Source organism: Balaenoptera acutorostrata, chromosome 5 (genome assembly GCF_949987535.1).
Source record: "Balaenoptera acutorostrata chromosome 5, mBalAcu1.1, whole genome shotgun sequence".
In the NCBI taxonomy this organism is placed as follows: domain Eukaryota; kingdom Metazoa; phylum Chordata; class Mammalia; order Artiodactyla; family Balaenopteridae; genus Balaenoptera; species Balaenoptera acutorostrata.
In genome coordinates this window covers 29475969-29498847 of record NC_080068.1, presented here as the reverse complement: position 1 = coordinate 29498847, position 22879 = coordinate 29475969, and the positions used below count along the sequence as shown (strand labels likewise).

At 37.8% G+C, this 22879-nt stretch overlaps 1 long non-coding RNA gene across 3 annotated transcripts in view; it reads left to right on the top strand.

Annotated features, from left to right (window-relative positions):
- LOC130708196 (uncharacterized) overlaps positions 1–22879 on the top strand; it is a 269377-nt gene that overhangs the window by 128836 nt on the left and 117662 nt on the right. For all 3 annotated transcript variants that reach the window (XR_009008285.1, XR_009008283.1, XR_009008284.1), the window contains exon 3: positions 14488–14634. This is a non-coding gene — a long non-coding RNA (uncharacterized LOC130708196). The remainder of the gene's footprint in view (positions 1–14487; positions 14635–22879) is intronic.

The window sequence follows — 22879 nt, the reverse complement described above, 5'->3', positions numbered from 1 at the left end:
GATTGTAGATGAGGGACATTTTTCCCCAGGGGAAATTTATTCATTTGCGTTTAGGGAACAAAGTTTCAGGAGAAGTAAGAGGATATATAATAGATATTATTTTGGTCAAATATTGTGTTTCTTCTGCTTTATACCAAATATTACAAAACATTTTCCGGACTTAAAAATCGGATAGCATTTGTTTTAAGTTATTCCTTTTCATAGACTATCACTGGCTCCATAAGCCTTTTATAATAAAAACTATATGCATAATTTAATTACATTATACTTTAGAATGTGAAAAGGTACATTTTGTCTTTTAAATGAAAGGCAGAATCTCAAGGTAATTCACTGAAAACAAATACATATTCAGTGATTAGATTGGTAAAAGTATTAAAGCACTCTAAGTGAAAAATTTAAATTTTTATGAGCTAGCCAAAGGAAAAGCTTCAGTGGAATGAAAAACTATGTGGTAAAAATTTACATTTCTCTTGATGTGGTGCTAAAAAGCAGACCGCTTATGAGATTTGCTGTTTATTCCTGATCTCCACATGACACGAGGTGTGCCTGAGATTGTGGCCTGGAAATATGCTTACAGAGAGAAGAATACTGACAGGACCAGGAGCTGTGGCATTATTAAATCATAAACCACACTCTAGGAGGGGCACACATTCATTGTCATTTTGTAATGCAAGCAGAAAAGAAAAAATTACTCCTGAATCTCATATATTAATAGAAAAAATGTGTGTTGTTTCAGGATAAACAGAAAATAAAGGTAAAATAGAAAAAAGGATTGGGAGAATTTCCAACAAGGTTGGAAATTGATCAACACTCATTGTCAGCATCTTTCACACAATCAAATCCATTGTTTAAAGGTGAACTTGTGATTAGTAAAACTAACAAATTATATAACATAGTATTGTAGCCTTTATTGAAATCTGTATTGTACATTATATTGCAAAATCTTTAAGATTGGTGTATTGTCATATATATTTTTTTAAATAATGGACTTCTGAAAAATAAATACAAGTAAAATATACTGCTAAAATTACTGCAGTTTTAGTGGTCTCAGAAAAAGGAAAAGCCTATAAAATGTATGTAAATTAATATCAGAGAAAAATAATGAATTTCTTTCCATTTATATCAGGGAAGAAAAATTACTCTCTCCCTTCCAGGAGGAAAATGACATTCTGGTTTGGCCACTGTTGAATTTCAAACTAGCTTATTTTAAATCGAACTTCATGCAGAAATAGGGTGAAATGTGCTAGTTTTAAGAAATGACTACACATATATTTTACAAAAAATAAAAACCTTCAAGGGGAAAAAATAAAATCAATAATATCTGGCTCATTCTTTTTTTGAGCTACACAAAAATGAATAATCATTATCAACAGTTTCACTTTTTAACTGGTTATTATTGAAACACATTCATGCTATTGAAATGAAAAAGTAAAACAGAGAATTGGTAGTACATCTGTGGCTAAATAGTGAATGTTGTTAAATGAAAAGAATAAATATATTTCCACAAATGTGAAACATTAATAAGGGGTTTAACTTATTAAATCTATTTAAATAAAATCTAATAAAATAAAACTATAGAGAGAAAACTTGAATACAGACACACGCACATCAAATTTCTAACACTGTCTATCTGACAGTGAATACAATGAAAAGAATGAGTTCTTTACAAAGTTAACATTTTGTAAATTGATTTTCTGATCTCATTAAAAATGATAAAAATGCCATCAATATTCTTAGTTTACATCAACACCCAATAATGTGCATAAAAAATTAAGAGAATTGAAAAAAATGGCATTTGCCAGGCAGTAACTGTAGTCCAAAGAGCTCGTTCTATCATGACTAAAGCCAGACTTTCCTTAAAACTATGGTGATTATGAAGAACTATTAGAATTTTTCATTTTTTTTTAATTAATTATGAAGCAATTGCTATAGACCTGCCATCCTCAAAAGCTTTTCAATGGCAAAGATGCTATGGGTGGACCACTCCATCTGCTCATGGGAGATGGATAATCAGATAAAATAAATCTTTCCTCAAAATTGAAAGGCTATTTTTGAAATTGAAAAGGTTAGTTTTATATTTTATGAAATACCAATAACTCACTAAATTTTATTCATCTCAGATAAATTAGTAACATAACAATAATAACTAATTATCATTAGTATGATAACAGTGATAATAATTAGTTATAATGATTAAGATTAAAAAATGATAAATCACAATTCTGAAGACATCTTGAAGGCCTTCAGCGTCCATGTTCAAAGCATTTCAGAGCCGTTCTCTTCCTCTCCTGGAAAATTCTGTCCTAAGTCCATTAGATGGAGCAAAGCAGACATCCTAGGTATGTGTGTGTCAGGGAGGGGTGGCAGGGGCTGAGAGTGCAAGCAGGGTGAAGGTGGTCCACACTAGGACATTGGTGTCAGAGCCCTAGCAGGGCAGGAAGGGTATCCCTGCAAAGAGGAGGGGAAGCTTGGGTGGGGAACCAGAGCCCCATCTGAGTAAGGAGGGCATCTATGCAGAGGAAATGGGAAGCTGACATTGGGTGTCAGAACTTGAGCAGGGTAAGGGGTGTCCTAGGGCAGGGAGTTTGAGCCTAAGCAGGATAAGAAGAGCATCTTCAAGGAGTGCTCGCCTGGTGCTGGTGGCAGAGCTCAAGCAGGGACAGGAGAGCGTCCAGGCTGAGAATAACCTCGGGTGGGGTGCTGGAGACCAAGTAGAGGGGAGATGGGGGACATAGTGAGGGGTATTAGAGCTCCAGTAAGATGAGGAGGATTTCCCTGCAAAGGGGAGATAGGAAGTGTCAGAGCCCAGGTAAGGTGAGAAGCTGTCCACGTGGAGGACAGAATATGGAATCAGAGCTGTGACAGATAGAGCAGACAGCCACACAGGGGGAAGACCTGTCAGTGGGATTGACCAATTAAGTAAGCATATTAACAATAAGTGGAGACAGCTTTCTCACTTTAGGAGAAGGGAGTTAGAAATCCAAAAAGGGAGGAAACAAGAATAAACCCTCTTATGTTGGACTGGACTTGCAAGTATTCAAGTGAATGCAGGGTCTGTGATAGATAGATAGTAGATGGATAGGTAGATAGGTAGATAGATGATGGGTAGATATATAGATAGATGGATGATAGGTAGAAAAACAGACAGATGACCAATGGTTAGGTAGATAAATAGATATAGAAATAATTAAAGGTATAAATGGATGGGTATGGAAGTGATTTGGATATGCACCCACTGACATATATTTCCTGGCTCTTTCCAACAAAAGAGCCTTGGGGCAGTGACAACGCAACAGCAATGAGCACATCCAGCACTCAGATCTTGGCTTTTAAATACTATTTTCCAATCAAAGGAACCAGGGCTCTTTGAAGAAGTGGATAATTCCAACGGTGAAACAGGGAAAATACAAGACGGGACATGCTGTGCCAGAAAGCAAGGAAGTTCTAGAAGGATGTTGGGGACATGTCAAAAGGAAACAGAAGCCACCATGAATGGGCTCCTTCTGTCCAAATTTGGGACAACTTGAGCATAAAAATAATGACAGTAGTCGATTAAAACCCATTGAATAAAATTGGAAATCCACTTAGATATAAATAAATTCATGACTAAATTGAAAATTTGAAGAGCATCAGGATATTCATATAGTCTTAAAGTATCTCCCTACAAAATAATTATTAATTTCTAAAGGGAAAGGAGGAACTTTACAGTAGAGAAGCTTTGCAGACACCACTTAACCCAAAAGATAAAAGTAAACATAGTAATGCACAAATAGAAATCACTTGCCATCTGATGGAATTAAGTGAGAAGAACATGTTTTCACTTCGAAATATTCTTGCCAGAATTCACAATCTGAATCTAATCAAGAGGAAACATCCAATGAAGTCAAAGTGAGGGACATATTACAAAGTAGCTGGTTTGTAATTTTCTAAAGTGTCAGGGCAGTCAGGGAAAACTGAGAATCTGTTCCAGACTGAAGGAGGCTGGGGACAGCACAACTAAACCTGTGATTCTGGACTGAATTTTTCTGTTATAAAGGATATTGTGGGGAAAATGTGTAAAATGTAAAGGGAGCCTGAGAATTGAAATGGTAGTATCACGGTTAAGTATCACTGTTCATTTCTTGATGTGATGGATGTATTGTGGTTACACAGGAAAATGTTCTTGTTTGTAGGTAACACACAATAAAGAATCCATGGGTGATAGGGCATCTGTTCAGCAACTTACTCTCAAATGGGTAAGAAAAATAAAATGTTCTGCACTGAACATCCAACTTTTCTGTAAGTTTGTGATCATTTAAAAAATATATAAATTGTTTTTTAAATCGAAGTGTGATTAGAGTCCCCCAGCCAGCAGAGGTTGCAGCTATCTGGTGGTACTTCTAGGAACTACCATTTGCCTTGGCAGCCTCCCCACAAGGAGCTGAGGAACCAGCCTCTCTGCAGTCTTGGCTCTTGGAGACACTTAGAGAAGAACGTCCTAAGAAGAGAGAGTTCCTCTATCCTGTGGAGACTAGCACTTGGTCAAAAGTCCAGGCTTTGACTGACAGCTGTAGCCCCAGTGACTCCTGCCCTTCCTAACAGGTGAGGCTTGGAGATCAAATAATCCTTTGTCTAAATAGTGAATGTTGTTAAATGAAAAGAATAAATATATTTCCACAAATGTGAAACATTAATAAGGGGTTTAACTTATTAAATCTATTTAAATAAAATCTAATAAAATAAAACTATAGAGAGAAACCTTGAATACAGAGACACGCACATCAAATTTCTAACACTGTCTATCTGACAGTGAATACAATGAAAAGAATGAGTTCTTCAGCTGGGCTCCCTAGTGAGCAAAACTGAATCCAGTCTGTAACTAAATCCTTCTAAGCAGCCTAAAGTGCCTACAACTCCAAGGGGAAAAGTGTGATTCATTCTTTCGAAACCCTGAGGGCAGCTGAATGCACCATGCCTCACATCTCTAACGTCCTTGATCAGCATGTAAGACTAAAGACCCTCCAGTTATTTCTTTTCTCAGGTATTCTTCTTCCACGAGCCAACCTTGAATGATTCCCCACCATCTCAGATTTTCACCTGTGACTCGTGGAACTCTCCTCGGTAGTTAACCAGCATCATTCCATCCTTCACCCTTCTCTGTTGGTTCTGTCCACCTCCTGGCTCAGATACCTGGCTGCTCCTAAGGAAATCGCTATCCCCAAAGCTCTCTCAAGTAGAGTCAGGTGATTTGTCCACACCTCATTTATCTGCTCCTCAGGCTGAGCATGACTTTGTTTTGCTTCTTTCAAACTACTACAGTAAGTCCCCTACATACGAATGAGTTCCATTCTGAGAGCGTGTTTGTAAGTCCAACAAAGTTAGCCTAGGTACCCAATTAACACAATTGGCTACATAGTACTATACTGTAATAGGTTTATAATGCTTTTCACACAAATAATACATAAAAAACAAAGAAACACAAAAAATAAAACATTTTTAATCTTACAGTACAGTACCTTGAAAAGTACAGTAGTACAGTACAACAGCTGGCATACAGGGGCTGGCACTGAGTGAACAGGCAAGAAGAGTTACTGACTGGATGAGGGAGAGGAGGTGGGAGAAAGTAGAGCTGAAGGATCATCAGCAATAGGAGATGGAGGGTAAGCTGCATAACCACTTGTAGGGGATGCACTCATGTGACAGTGTATGACAGACACATGAACTAACTTATGTGATTGGACATGCGAACACACGTTTGCATCTTTGAAAGTTTGCAACTTGAAGGTTCGTACATAGGAGACTTACTGTACTCATCCACCCTCACATAAGAACCACTGCCCCTTTGGGACTCAGGCTATCTGACTGTATCATCTTTATCTCTATTCATTGAACTTACTTGCCAACGTGACCATACCCTTGCTTACTCAAGATGTTAGCAGCTATTTGTCTTCCCTGGGTTCGGCCACTCCTGCATGTCTCTGTAGATGACCACCAACACCTTGCCTCCCAATTTCTTAACAATCTTATTTCCCATGACCTTCTCTTCCAGGTCTCTTCAGCTGCTCACTCCCCTGTATGCAACTGGATCTTGTCATCACCTGGAGCTTGTCTCCACCTCTGAATATTTAAATTCATTATGCAACTGTTCCACATCAACCTCCCTTCCTTCAGTATCTCATACATAATGACCCCTATTACACTTGACCTCCTACTTCATAGAGGTCGTTTCTTGCCCCTTTTATTTTCTCCATCTGTCTTCCCCATCCCGATTTCATTTCTTTCCAGCTTTCATTCCATGCTTTACCCTTTGGGTCAATGTCCTCAGATTCATTTGCCCTTTTGTTCTTCCTCCATACCCACTTTAAAGCTAAGTCATTCCAAATGTCTGCTCTCTAGAGAATTCACACAACTGGCCAGATTCATGCCACAAAAAAGGTATGGCTTTGATTTCAACCAAACGTTCAGCATTACCCAGAGACTCTTCTGTGTGTACTTGGCATCACTCTGTGTCATTTTCCAGTGTGGCTATTTCAGATTCCTTACTTTTCTCAAACTTCTTACCCTAATGTCACTCTTAGCAGCAAATCTTGCTAGAAGATCTCAGAGAAAAGAAAAGCAAGAGAATTCCCTCAGTTCCTGACACTGAATTTAAAACTTGATATTCATCCACGTCCACCATTTCCTCTTTCCTCCTGTTCCAATGGGAGATGTGTCTCCACCAAGGCTGCTTCCTCAGTCTACACTCTGGATCACAATACATCTTATGTCCTCAAGGACTACTTTACTGATTGTCCCCTCTCTTTATATCTTCAATCTTTCATATGGATTTGTTAACATCAATATTTAACGTGCTCAATTTTCTCCCTTCCTGATAAACAGTCCCTCCTTTGGCTTATGACACCATTGCTCTGACCACCTTCAACTTCTATATGAGCTACCATAATCCATGTTTTCCTCAAATCTGTTTTTCAGTCTGTAGTCAGTGTTACTGTTTAAAATAGAAATCTATTTTCATGGCTCCCCTGCTTAAAAACTTCCAAAGGCTCCCATTGCCTTCAGGATGAAATTCAAAACCTTTAATATGGCTTATGAGACCCTTTACAACTTCTCTCATGCTTACCTCCTTGAAAACTTGAGTGCAATCCACATCTCCCACCCCTCCATCCCACTTCCACTCCCATTCCCCCCCCCCACCCCAATATACATAGCTACATACTTGTAATTTCTGGAACATATCTCTCATCTCTGGAATTTTGAAAATATGTCTAGTTCTGATTAGGACATTCTTCCCTCTGTTCTCTACTTGGATAAATTCTTGTCATCCTTTATGTTTCAGTTTGATGTTGTTTCCCCTGTAAAATTTTCCTGACACCCCAAGACTGTCTGATAATGTGCCCTCATGGTTCCTGGTACTTATCTTCTATCTTGGTCCTTGGCTCACTCTTGGAATTCGCTGTTTACTCGTGTTCACTAGGATGTCAATGCCTCAGGGCGGGATCAGTTGTGCTTGCTTGTCTTTCTCTTCCTATCGCCTAGTTCAGTAGCTGGCACAAAGTGGATGCACAAAGTGGTAAACATTTGTTGAATGAATGAATGGATCCAATCAAATATAATTTAAAAAATTATATTATGCTGGCAAAGAAATTTTAAAGTTAAAAAAATTCGGGAAATTGAATGATTCAAATGCAGCTAAAATGCATCAAAGTTGGTGAGTAGGATCTTCTTATTTAATGCAATAATTATAATTAACAGAAACCATCTCACTTTGTCGGGGTGGGTGGATGTTGTAGAGATGATGAGGATGGAGAATTTTAGGAGAAGACATTGATACTATTTTAAAGACCTGTCTAGAAGTTTCTTTCCTTATCTTTAGGGATTAGAATACCTGTTCAAAAAAGGGATAAAATAAGTTTTACTTTAGCAGCATTCACTGAACTGTGATGGAGGGATAAGTGGAAAGAAAAAGAAGTATTTAATCAATCATTCCAGAAAGAACTCAAGGCCTTAACTGCTCCTATTTCTCCTGTTTTATCAACCAGTCCTTCCCTTGACCTGACATCACTGCTACGATCACTGCCTACTTTATTCGGGTTACTATAGTCCACATTTTCCTGAAATGTATTTTCAGATTTGTAACTTATTTATCTTTATGTCCACAGTGCCTGATGTAGTACTTGGCACAAAGTATCACCCAATAAATACTTGTCAAATAAATAGATGAAAGAGAGCAATGGCTTCTTTGATCCAAGTCTATAATTCTTCTTTTCAGGTTGTTCTTCAAAAGGAATTGCAATCCTTTTCCTTATCATATACTTTCTCCTGTGAGATTTTGGGAATATCTAGATGCTTATCGTGACTAACACCTCATATTTTCACACAATTCTATTGCATGGTCAATGGTTATATAAAATTTTTATGAGAAGCTCTCTGCTGTGATAATAACTAATATTATCACATTCAGGTTTCACTTTGCCCATGTGGAAGCATGAATCTCAGGAAAACGGTGCCTCCTGTAAACTTTATTATTTATGAAATTGGGAACAGTCGACTTCCCTGCCTTTCCCCTTATCAGTAAATTGGCCATTATCTGCATTCTCCCAGAATGACCGTACCATGATCTTTACCTTTTCCGTTATCTTCAGAAACATATTTCGGTGTGTTTGCTCACCCAGGCTCTTTTCCCATTTTCTTCCTATCCCGTTGACTGGTCATGAGAGCAAAATTATATAAGATTGAAACAAACCCAGCTCCCAGGGCTGCTGACCAAAAGCAGGTCACAGCCCCGGGGACATCTTCTCTGCAGCACTCAACCTCACATTCCATTCTGGTCATGCTTTCCCTTGTTAATCCTGGCTCCACATGAAACCCACTTTAGAAGCCAAAGTTTGGTTAAGCACTTTTCCAGTGACCAACTTTGGCTCTGATCTTTGTTGGCAGATATAACTTTCAACCTATGTATATGAGTCATCTAAGTTGGCTGTTTGCTGAATTACTGCTACTTTACTTAACAGTATTTGTAAACTTCTTACAAAGTCATCACTATCCAGGAGAAAATCTGCAGTAATTTACCTTAATACATTAAGGAAAAATTATTTATTCTCTGCTTAAGGACATTTTTCTCAGGAAATTGCCTTGCAAAGTAGTAGCTTAAACTATACCAAACATGTCAAAGACACAAATAGCCTCCTGGAAAAGTTCATTTCCCCGCGAGTGAAGCCAAATATAGCTCTCTCTGTTTATGTCAGTAACTGTATTTTCTCTGGTTTAGTTTGTAAAGGCTAATGGCCTACCCCAAGACATTCATCAGGATGTCCAACCTCTGACACACTCTTATCCCAAAGTACCTGCTATCTGGGTCTTGTTACATTTTCCCATGGCTGGGCTACAAGAGTTGGAATAATCACCCAGTTTTCAGTTCTTGTCTTGCTCAGGTATTCATTCCATACCTATTTATTTTGTTCTTCCTATGTCCCAAGCATTATTAGAGGGGCTGAAGATACAGTTGTACACTAGTAATTTCCTCTTTATATCCAGTGGGAGGGAATCAGAAGACAGGTGATGAATGGGGAGCTAGAGAAAAGATCAGTTAGGGAAAGTGCTGTGTAGAGTCTTAAAAAGGGAATCTGAGTGAGAATAAGTGAGGGTTTGGGGAGAAGGGTTTTTAGACTGTGTGATTAGGGAAGGCTGTTCTAGAGACATCACACTTAAGCAGAGAGCTAATGGCAGGGACGAGCCAGCCATGCAAAGATGAGGGGATAGCCTGCCCGACCCAGGCCCTAAGACAGGTATAAACTTGGGGTGTTTGCGGGAGAGAAAGAAGGCACCCAAGTGGCCAGAGTTTGATAGGAAAGGAGGAGGTGGTTTAAGATGAAGAAGGGTTTTCAGAAGAGCTCTATGAAGCAGGATAAGAAGATTGTGTTTTTATTCTAAGGCTCTGGAGTTCGGATGGCCTGGCAGCTCTGGGGAGAATGGAGGCAGGGAGGAAAAAGGGAGGCCAGTTAGGAGGCCATCGTGGGAGTCCAGGTGAGAGGGTGGCAGCTGAGACTGGGATGGTGGTGGTGGGGATGGACAGAGTAAGCAAATTTGGGAAACCTTTTAGGAGAGATACAGACAGCTTATGCTCAGATGGGGTGTGGGGAACTGAGTGAATCAAGGATGATTCCTAGGTTTTTTTTTACTTCCTTTCCCTTCAATATCTGTGTTGTGTGAGCTTGAGAACCTTAGAAGTATCCTCCTCGAGAGTAAACAGGCATCCAGTGTTCCCAGAAATAACCACGAGGAAGCTTCCAGATCGAGGGCTCTAGGAAACAGTATTTTATATTTTCCTCCAGACTGGGGAGGTTGTGATTTATTTTAATTCGTTGGGGAAAATTTGGGGAGGGCTTTTTTGTTAACAAAGAAATTATTACAAACGGAATAAGAGCTTCATTTAAAAAAGATATATTTTATGGAAAGCTTCTGGCATTTCATCTTAAAACAGACTACATTGACCCTTTGTCCTCAGCTCTTTTTGATTATGGAGAGACATGTGATTAACATTTGTTTGGGGTTTTTAGCACTACTATAGTTACAGCGTGATGGTTGAAAATATTCTATCCAGCACATTATTAGTTATTCCATCTCTTGATAAAACGGACATTTAAGAACAAGGCAGAGTCTGGGAGGGCAGTAGGGGGGTGGGGAAACCCAAACTCTGTGAAATGTTTAACCTTTTCACATAGTTCAACAAAGTTTAGATTTCTGGCAAAACGCCTAGACTTTGCGAGGCTGTTCATGGTTGCAAAACCCGACAAGACCCTAGTGCTTAAATTATTCTGGCTCAAAATTTGAGACAATGTGAAGAGAGCAAAAGGAAAGAAAAACACACACACACCCTGATAGCTACAGCTGGGCTCGTGGTACAGAGTAAGTCATTTGGAAAGGGATGCTGGGGGTGGTGAGTATTACAACCTACGATGCCTCAGAGGTACATCAAATGCCTCTGCTAAGAGAATAAACTATCCCCAAAGGGAAAGCAAGTTCTGCATTAAAGGTAAGGAAGGATCTTAAGAACACATGACAATCCAAGTATGTCATAGATTAGCAAGAATTGTTTGTTTTACAGAATCACAGCAATGTCCTTACAGAGAGCAGTGGCAAAGACTAACCAAGGTGTCATGTCTCAAGCATTTAGTCTGGAAAGAGTTGTCCCCATCCAGAAATGCACATGTGGGTTACCATGGCTGCCAGTATCAGGGGTTGAATCTTCTAGCCAAAGAAAATGGGGGATTTGTAACCAGCTGGAAGTAATCACAAATTTCGCTACTACTTGCCTTCTTGCCTTTCTTTGGTATGTGTCGACATATCTGTTGATTTGAATTCCCTGGGAGTTTCTCTAAAATTTGTCAGAATGTATCTGTCTTTTGCAAATAAGAAAATATAAAACAATAATTATTAAAATATTTAAAATATTAATATTAAAATTATTAAATATTATGGGTGAATGTAGTATGTGTTTCCCACATATGGTCCTCAGAACTCTAATTCTGAGAGGTGGTCAGTAAATAAAGGGATTACTTGAAAAATCAATTCAATGGTCAGTATGATTGGGAAATATCTGAATGTCATCCCAATTTCGCTATTACACTTATTCTTCTTTTCAAAGTCTGCAGTAGTTTTACGTGTATTGCAAAGCTCTAGAAAAACAGACTAATGTTTTCCAAACATATTTGGTCACAAAATTTCCCTATTCTCTGCCTCCATCTTCTTTTTTTTTTTGGTGGAGTATATCATCAAACATATGTTCTGAGGCACATACACTGGTAAACACTAATTTATATTTACATTTTTTTAGTAGAATATATATCATAGATATGTCTGCAAAATGGGCATACTTTCACATGTGAGTCTAAGAATAAGAGAGAGAATCTGACAAAGAGAAAAACAAATGAAGAAATAAACCACAGTAATGAAAGTTGGCCACCAATGGGTTATAAGAGATAAGAATGCTGTTACCTACAGAAAAATCCAACCACATTGACTTAAATAAACAATAAGAAACTGAAGGTAGATTGCTTCTTGTTTTATTTCAGCACCTTAACAATGTTAGATCCAAGATTTCTGCACTTCTCTTGGTTATTCCCTCATAGTTGCAATATGGCTGCTGTGACTCTGACTCTCACATCTGCATCCTAGGCAGGAGAAAGTAGGAGAAAGGGGAAGGGTATGGGAAAGGCTGTTCTTTAAATAAGGGAGTTAAAAACGTTTTCAGGAACCCCACAGCATAGTTGTGAATATATCTAATTGCATGGGACTGTGTCACAGAGCAAAGAGCTGTGGGAAAGGTTACATTGGAATTTTATATTGATTATTGGGCATTTTTTGGTGTGACTTATGCAGTAACAGAAATGAGGCAAGTACAGGAGTTTGGAATGATTTGTATGTACCTGTATTTTGATCTATAGAAATATGGAAGTAGAATGTGTTATTTTAGATACATTCCTTTAGGCGAGTGTTTTGAAGTATCTAGGTCTTTCTGAAACAAAGTGATAAAATATCCCACCTTCTTTTGCTGTCTGGGGAATAGTATACTCTCTTAAAAAAACACTCATGCATGCACACACACATACAGCTTTAAAGCTGGGTTGGGAGCAGACATGCCCTCCATCCCTGGAAACACTGTCTAGTGGCTTGTCATCCAGATCTAGGTCAGTCACTTGCTGGAGGACAAAATGTCCTGGGGTTTTTCCTCAGGTTACTAGTAGGCATTGTTGCTTTTACTAGATTAGATCTTTTAGGACCTAATTCAGCCCGTGGCTTAAAACATGAAAGCATTTAGAGACCTCTAAGATAATTACCATTTTTTTTTTCACTCTTGGAGTTCTTAATGGGGATAAACATACACTAGGAAACAAATTGGTTCAGTTTGCTTATGAAATTTTCTTTGATAGTGAGACACAAACATTTTTCTACAGCACTGTTCTCCCTGAAATGGAATTTATTAAAGGAAATCCCATGATGAAACTCATAGAAGGGGTTATCCACTATTAGTCTGTGAGCTACCAAAAAGCAACATTTGCTATAAAATGATTTCTTCTAAACAATGGCAATTATGTGGACCTCAGATTCATGTTACAACAAAATTCCACTAATATTCCTCTGGCATAGAAACTCAAAGCCTGTTTCTTCTTATTTTTCATTATAAAAGTAATATGTCTCATTATCAACATTTTGAAACAGAGAGAAAAATACTACTCTGAATCCAATAATCTTAAACATGACTGTGAAATCTTTTCTTCTCTTCTTTATGTTTTTTTTAACATCTTTTTTTCTTCACTCACTGCTGTGTTGTAAGCATTGTTTTCATGATAACAATCTAATCTCATACTATTATATGAACAATTAGTCTGTTTCCATTTTTTTTTCTCAAAGTGTTTTGAACCCATATTATCATTCCTCATATAGTAGTAGTCTTCTTGCCCATAGATGCAGAAGTTATTCATTAATACATTTAATCCTTCAAAATATGTATTGATTACCTACTCACCATGTGCCCAGAAACTGTGGGGGGTACAGAAGAGGGATAGTGGTCCCTCGAGTCAGGAGTATGTGGGTAAGTGATGCATAGGTGTATCTAACAGGGGTTCGCAAAACTACCCATTTATAGAAGGTAATTATAAAAGACAGTAGGGGCTATAGGGGGTTGACAGGAGTGAGAAAACACTGAGATTGGAAGTGAAATCACCATGGAGCCTGGATATGGTGTGGATTTAGAGAAGTGGAGACAATCCAGCTAGAGGACCTTCCAGGCACAGGCAGAAGAGGGTGGGAAATCATGGACTGGTTTTAAGGAGTAGTTAAATTTATGCCTGGTCTGCATAATGGAGTTTATTTTCACTTCAGTTTCCTGCATTTCCTAAGGAAAATGATCTGGAGCCTTTCTATGCTAAAAATGACCTCAGTTCTCCTCTTTACTTGCATGTACAGATTCCATCAGCGAGTGCGTGTTCAACAGTGACTAGACACAAGGTCTCCTTTGTTCTAGTGTGAGCTGCCCTTCCCAGATTCAAGCTCGTTGCTGTCATCTTCTGCAAAATCGAAAAAACGAAAGCCTCATTTCAAAGAAAAACATCAAAGCCATTTGTACCTTTGCATACTCAGCCTTACGAGAATGATCATATTGACTCATGTATTTTAGGTAAAAGCTGGAGTTATTATTTAATCTGAAAATGCCTCTGCGTTTTACTTTGTTAGAACAGTATTGAAATGTACATACAAGTTGGGGAAGTTTTAGAATCAAAGTGTCGGAGCTGTAGAGGCCTCCTCACAGATTACTTATATCACCCAGCCAATGTTTCTCCAACACTGCATTTCTTTAGGTATTATGATGTTTTCCTATTAAATGGAAACCTTACCTTTAGGACCAAATGCAAATCATATAAAACCAGATCCTTAAGCACAGTAGCTGAGTTCCTAAATCTTCTCAGAACACAGAAAAATACTTGTTTCATCTTTCTGCTCATTTTACAGATGGGGAAATTGAGTCCCAGAAAATGAAGAAGACATGAAGGATCTATTGCCTTGAATTCCATTATGAAAGCAGGTATATTCAGGGTCCAACTTCTTGGCTGACTCCAAGCCTTTAAATCAGAGATGAATGCATTGGGCTGAGCCATAGTAAGTAGCTCTACTCTTAATTCTTCTATCTCCCTTCTTTGAGAGAAAAGAAAAAAGCAATCGCTCTCTTTTCTAGGGCCAGGATTCAGGGGCTATGAGAAGGGTATTCCCTGGCAGTCTGCCACACCCTCTACTTCCGGTTCCTCTGGGTTCCCCACATGTGGGCTTCCTCCTCCCAAGGGAGCTGGGAGGCTCCTAACAGCACATCTGCTGGTTCAACAAGGTACCAAGCAAGACTGGGTCGCAGAGCAGTAATTCTCATTCTTAAAGAAAGACGTGGGACCGAAAAAATAATTTTTACTTTCCTGCTTGTTCCCAGTTGTGAACCTTGAAATTCTCCCAGTGAGTTGATTCTATTATGCTAGACAATTATAAGAAAAATATTCAAAATGAAAAGACTTTCTGGTTCAGTACTTCTACTGGTACCTAACGTGTCCTGATGTTTCACAGGCGAAGATGTTACTAAGGTAAGATTACCTTTTCATTCATACTGATAGTTTTTTGATTAAATCAACTCACAGGACAAATGGCCATGTTTACAACATGGCTGACCTATGTTAGGTGTATCTTGCAGGGACCACAAATTACTGAGCTGTGAACCAAATATAGCACACAGATTTGCTCTTAAAACTTAAAAACTAAGAGATTTCATATGAACATCTAGTTTCCCAGTGTCTCTTGAAAAAAATCAGAAGATTGGGCAATATCTTCCAAAGTCCAAAGTCTTAAGGATTGCTGACAGGGTAACATTTGACCGAAGCTGTGCAGTATCTGGCCCCTTTAGACGGGACATGCATTCTTCAGTTTGCTACCATTCCTGGTGGGTAGGCTGGTGCTTTCCTTCTGGTGGACAATATTCCTTTGTATCCACATCTTTCTTAAAACTGAGACAGGAAATAGTTGACATGGGGGGGCGTGTTTTTTTTATATAGAATTGGACTAATGTACATAATTTATATAATGTACATGATTTTATGGGCATTTGAGTCTGCTACCCCTGTACAGTGTGTGAACAGGTAATACTGTGTTCTGCTAATTCTAAGATACACATTTTCCCTCATATTTGAGCATCTCTGAAATCGAGAGCCATTGTAGAATTGCTGTCGGCCAGGCAGTAGTCATGATGAAGTGGCCACTGCCTGCAGACTTTGTCATAACTGTTTTTGTTGTTGTTACGTCGACTGAGATTATGTGCGATGTTGGGGAGGCGCGTGGTGAGTGTAATTGTTATGTCAAATGTCTTCAACAAGAAGCCCATTATTCAGCCTTGACATGAAAAGTGACTGCCTAGGCAGAAAGACAGCAGCTGGCCACGAATTTGATTCTAGTTGAAGCCAACGTTCTTTGTGGGAGGGATGACTGCAATTCCTTCTTTTCTTGGAAAGAACAACCAAATGCTTTAGGGGACTAAGAAGGGAAAAAATCCTACAGGTCTAGGAGGCTTTGTTACATTTTGTTACTGAGATAAGTGCAGAAGAATTTCCATTACAGGCCAAGCAGTGCAATAAGAGGCAAGAGAAAATGCCAAATAATTTGGAAGAGATAAAAGAAATTTCCGGGTAAAGAAAGCTGTGTGGCCCACCCAGGCTTCAAGTAGAACTATCATTAAGGTGTTGTATCATAGATTGATTGGAAGTGTATATTCTTTTTCGTATTGCTGCATAAAATGGTGAATCTCTCAAGCAATGGTGTCTTAAATTCAAGAAAATATGGTAAATAAAGCGAGAAAACAGTGTTGAGTGAAGAAAAAAAAAAAGCACAATGTGAGAGTTGTGAGTTAGGTTTTATTTGGGACCAAATGAGGACTATAGCCCGGGAGACAGCATCTCAGCCAGCTCTGAGGAACTGCTCTGAAGAGGTAGAGGGGAGGTCAGAATATATGTGATTTTGGTGAAGGGGGGCATGCAGTCAGGCACACATGTTGGCAGAGGTTTGCTGCTGGTCATGAGGAGCAGATGTCACTGTAATGATTATAGTGCTTTTCTAGATAAGAGAAGATGCAAGAAATTGGGCTCATAAAATCTTCTCCTGAAATTATTTAACTCTCTGAAGGCCTGTTCTGCCATTTTTTCCCAGAGGACTGAGTGCCTCATTCCTGATCTTCACCCTGAACTCCTTTCAGGGTGTTGAAGGCCAGCGACTGCAGTGGCTAGTGACTTCACTCTTGTAGACAAGTGGCAATTTTTAGTTGGCAACAGGAAGGACTTGCCGTCGGTGCTAGCCATGGACACCGTCTCTTCACCTGCCAACTACCCACCTTATTCAAAATTGCTTCCTATCTCTTCCTGACCGCTGAGTCAGAGAAATGAAGGCAAAATGAATAAATGGCATAACTCTTAGGAAACAGTAAATGCTGACGAAGCAGAAGATAGAACCTGAAATTAGTGCTTGGTCATAATAAGTAACATAACCACCCAAGTTGCCTGTAAAACTTTAAAGGAAGAATAACTAAGATGAAAACTCCAGAGAATGTCTTCCCAAGTATTTCGTGGTTTAAAAAGGGCATTTTTTTCAACCCTAAGGTTTTTCTAGGGAGCCATAACTGAAGGGTGAGGTGAACTTGGCCTACTGCCTTTAAAGGCATGAAAACCCACTGTTCAGGAAAGTGACATATCCATCCCCTGTCATGTGTTATTACTTATAGTACGTACCATGGGACAAATGTTTGTTATTAGCAGAAGTTTCATGAACAAGTTTTATCATCCGTTTTCTGGTCCACACCAATTTAACAACAATTTTCTATTTTGCCTGCAGGCTAGAAAGCTAAGTTTATGCCAAAGACATTTCTATTTTCGCTGTCATGGCCCTAAATGAACATTTTGTTTTGAAAAGGAACTGGAAAAATACATGCAAGAAGGGGAATGTAATTTATTTTTTGACGTTTTCTAAAATAATTTAAAGCAATTCCAACCAACAAATAGCTGCTTGGTTGAGTTGTCTTTCCAGAAAGTGAGATACTGGCTTTGGTTTGATTGGAAAAGATTGGTTTTTACTCTGCAGAGGTCCACCTTGTTAATGCACATATTTGGGGTGTTGTCTAGTTTTATCTCTGTTCAAAACTCCCCTGAAATGGCCTTGGAAGGTATGAATTCACTTGGGTATTTTGTGTTTCTTACATTTTTAAGCTGTAACATCAAACAAATAAAATTCTAATTGGGAATGGCCTCAACCTATCCCTTTTGGTGAACTCCTTGACTTCTAGTCCTAATTACCACATCTTTTATTTGTAAAACAGAATGGAAATGGCCTTTTATAAAAGTTAACCACACATACTCCTCTCTTCAGAAGGAAAACCAGAGCTCAAGGTAAAAGATGACTTTCCGTAGCAAATCTCTGCTTTTACTTTTAAATTGCTGAATGATTTTGCCTTTGGGCCGACATTTTTTCATACATTTTACAATTTTCTAAAAGTGAGATTTTGGTGATTGAGTTTTGAGAGTGTCATTGAAAGCCAATTGAAAATAGCTGCTGTTCATTGCTGGAAACGTTGCCCTTGAATAGAATTAAAGCTGGGAGGTGTCAGAAGCTTAGTTGGGCTGGAACATATCACCGTAATTTTACTTTATATGGTGTGTGATACAGAGTAGGCATGTAATAAATATTTGTTGAATAAACTCTACAGCATATGCATGCACAAATGCCTCTATATGAGCTATACACACTATCTTTCAATAAAATTTGAAATTAAGACATGTCCTACAAGTAAAATATTTATGATTACTCAACAAGTGAACTCAATAATGATAGCCATAATAATGACAATTTTTATTATAAGTTGTAAATGATAATAATAATAATTAACTAAGTTCATTTTCCTCTCCAGTTGTTAACTCCAACTCAGATAGTGCCTCCAAGACCTCAGTAAATTGGAGGGAGATGAAAAGTCTCCAGAGTAATCACCAGGTCTAAACTATGTTAGGCGACAGAGAGCTGCATCTTTATCCTCCGATAGAACAAGACCAAGAAGGATCTTTTCACTGGTTATACTTGGTTGGGATGAGAAAAGCAAAAAGACAGACCATTTATTTATTCATTGATACATTCCATATATTTATGCAAAAAGGGCAAGTTATATAAAATTTCAGGTGATGGAAGAAAGACATTTCTACACATACCAGAGCATCCCATTTCAACTATACCTAGAAATTCTCAAGAAATTCTCAGTGAATTAAAATTAATTTGATTTGGGAGGGATTTGGAAAAGTTTAAGAGTACAAATCATATTGATAATTTATTTAGATGTAAATATTCTCATAGCTTTTTTATAGACTGTAATTATTTTTCTTTTCTTTTTGAATTTTATTTTTTTATACAACAGGTTCTTATTAGTTATCTATTTTATACATATTAGTGTATATATGTCAATCCCAATCTCCCAATTCATCCCACCACCACCACACCCGCCCCCGCTTCCCCCCTTTGGTGTCCATATGTTTGTTCTCTACATCTGTGTCTCTATTTCTGCCTTGCAAACCGGTTCATCTGTACCATTTTTCTAGATTCTACATATATGCATTAATATATGATATTTTTCTCTTTCTGATTTACTTCACTCTGTATGACAGTCTCTAGGTCCATCCGCGTCTCTACAAATGACCCAATTTTGTTCCTTTTTATGGCTGAGTAATATTCCATTGTATATATGTACCACATCTTTATCCATTCTTCTGTTGATGGGCATTTAGGTTGCTTCCATGACCTTGCTATTGTAAATAGTGCTGCAATGAACATTGGGGTTCATGTGTCTTTTTGAATTATGGTTTTCTCTGGGTATATGCCCAGTAGTGGGATTGCTGGGTCATATAATGGCTGTATCAATTTACATTCCCAGGAGGGTTCCCTTTTCCCAACACCCTCTCCAGCATTTGTTGTTTGTAGATTTTATGATGACGTGCATTCTAACCAGTGTGAGGTGATACCTCATTGTAATCTTAATTTGCATTTCTCTAATAATTAGTGATGTTGAGCAGCTTTTCATGTGCCTCTTGGCCATCTGTATCTCTTCTTTGGAGAAATGTCTATTTAGGTCTTCTGCCCATTTTTGGATTGGGTTGTTTTTTGTTTTTTGTTTTTGATATTGAGCTGCATGAGCTGTTTATATATTTTAGAGATTAACCCTTTGTCCGTTGATTCATTTGCAAATATATTCTCCCATTCTGAGGGTTGTCTTTTCATCTTCTTTATAGTTTCCTTTGCTGTACAAAATCTTTTAAGTTTCATTAGGCCCCCTTTGTTTATTTTTGTTTTTATTTCCATTACTCTATGAGGTGGGTCAAAAAAGATCTTGCTGTGATTTATGTCAAAGAGTGTTCTTCCTATGTTTTCCTCTAAGAGTTTTATAGTGTCCTGTCTTACATTTAGGTCTTTAATCCATTTTGAGTTTATTTTCACATATGGTGTTAGGGAGTGTTCTAATTTCATTCTTTTACATGTAGCTGTCCAGTTTCCCCAGCACCACTTACTGAAGAGACTGTCTTTTCTCCATTGTATATCCTTGTCTCCTTTGTCATAGATTAGTTGGCCATAGGTGTGTGGGTTTATCTCTGGGCTTTCTATCCTATTCCATTGAACTATATTTCTGTTTTTGTGCCAGTACCATATTGTCTTGATTACTGTAGCTTTTTAGTGTAGTCTGAAGTCAGGGAGTCTGATTCCTCCAGCTCCATTTTTTTCCCTCAAGATTGCTTTGGCTATTCAGGGTCTTTTGTTTCTCCATACAAATTTTAAGATTTTTTTTTCTAGCTCTGTAAAAAATGTCATTGGTAATTTGATAGGGATTGCATTGAATCTGTAGATTGTTTTGGGTAGTATAGTGCTTTTCCCAGTATTGATTCTTCCAATCCAAGAACATGGTATATCTCTCCATCTGTTTGTGTCATCTTTAATTTCTTTCATCAGTGTCTTATGGTTTTCTGAGTACAGGTCTTTTACCTCCTTAGGTAGGTTTATTCCTAGGTATTTCATTATTTTTGTTGCAATGGTGAATGGGATTGTTTCCTTAATTTCTCTTTCTGATCTTTCATTGTTAGAGTATAGGAATGCAAGGGATTTCTGTGCATTAATTTTGTATCCTGCAACTTTACCAACTTCATTGATTAGCTCTAGTAGTTTTCTGGTGGCATCTTTAGGATTATCTATGTATAGTATCATGTCATCTGCAAACAGTGATGGTTTTACTTCTTCTTTTCCAATTTGTATTCCTTTTCTTTTTCTTCTCTGATTGCTGTGGCTAGGACTTTGAAAACTATGTTGAACAAACTCAAAGTTAGTAGAATGTAATTTAAATTGCTAAATTATTAATTTTATATTTGATTCCAAGTCAATGTAGGTATATTAGATTACAGTAGTTAATACTATGAATAGTTAAGACCTCTATCACAGATTTAAATTTTAGGGAATATAAAGTTCTGTATTGGCCCACAGAATGTCAAAAATAATAATAATTGATTTCCATTGTAATTCTATGTTTTTTATTTTATGCATTTATCCATTGGTTTCACCAAAGTGTTGAAGAGGTCCATGGCACAAAGATGATTTTTAAAAATGGAAACCCTGAAATAACTGAAATAAATTTTTAAAATAAAATATGTGAGGGAGAATGTGTTCTACATGCCTTTGTTTGGTAGAACTTTGAACTGATGGTCAGATCAATGACTGTCCCTTTCAAGACAGCATTGGAAAGGACACATTGATGACCCGAGAGCAGCATGAAACAAGTTGGTGTGATTTAAATCTGGATGGGGAGTTATGGGCTTGCTGTCCTGGATGCTACTAAGTGCGGTTCTACAGTAAACTGCAACTGAATTAATTTCCAAGGAAGCTCAAATTTGGACATTAAAGGGAAATGGCAAAAATTACTAAATTTGGCTCCTGGGAAATAAATGTCCTTTGTAGTACAATGACATGGGCCCAGTTAATTAATTGGGAGAAAATGGTTTGTTTGTTTATTTGGGAGACTAAATATCTAACTATGACACATATCTACAGTTAGGGATATAAGGAGAGAAAGGAAACAATGTGAATTCTGTATTCTTACTTTTTTGGCTGACCAGATGTTGAATTATTCACATGTATTGAGCATCCATATTGCTCAATAAATGGGCCAGGCATTGTCCTAGCTTTTGGGGAGTCTATAAAAATAAATGAGACAATTTAAAAAAATGAGTGTATTATTTGGGCACAGAGAAGGATCATTATATCTTTAGAACATGAATATTTTCATGAAATGAAAATTTTCATTTTCATTTCATGAAAATGACATTGTTATGACTTTAAGCAGTTAATTCTCCTTCTACTAAGATTTCTTATCATCAGGAAACAATTGAATTAACTAGTTTTCTTTTAGTCTAGAAATTCCCAGACTGTTAATATTCTCTGTCATACCAAGCATCAGATGTGAACTCCCTGAAGAGGATAACACATAGAAAAGAGGCCTGGTTGAGTTGGTGAAGTCATTAGATACCTATGAGGCTTGGCCTAGTGGACTAGGAAGGTGGTCTTGACCCAAAAGATCTCTCCTAGATTGTCTGAGATAATTCACTTTATTGAATAGCTCTTCATAAGAGAATCATTGGATTGAGTGAAACCTACTTGTTGAGACTGGCCTCAAATGAGGACACACAACTTCTGATACATCTTCAGAGTACAGCTAAATGCAAGCAGGAATTCTGAAGAAAATTTTATTAACAACTTATGGCTATCTGAAAGAAAATAGAAACAGGAACACAAAACCAAGTGATTTGCCTTATAAGGAATAATTCCTGGAGATATCACTGAGATGGCAACATAGAGTCTCCTGAATTCAGGTAAAGGACCTGAATAGACATTTTCCCAAAGAAGACATACAAATGGCCAACAGGTACATGAAAAAGTGCTCAACATCACTAATCATCAGAGAAACACAAGTCAGAACCACAGTGAGATAAGACCTCACAACTGTTAGAATAGCTATTATCAAAAAGACAAGAAATAAAAGTGTTGGCGAGGACATGTAGAAAAGGGAACCCTTGTGCACTGTTGGTGAGAATATAAACTGGTACAGCCACTATAGAAAAAACAGTATAGCAGTTCCTCAAAAAGCTAAAAATAGAACTACCATGTGATCCAGCATTCCACTTGTGGGTATATATCCAAAGGAAATGAAATCATTACCTCAAGGAGATATCTGCACTCCCATGTTAATTGCAGCATTATTCATAATAGTCGAGATATGGAAACAACCTGTGTCCATCAACAGATGAAAATG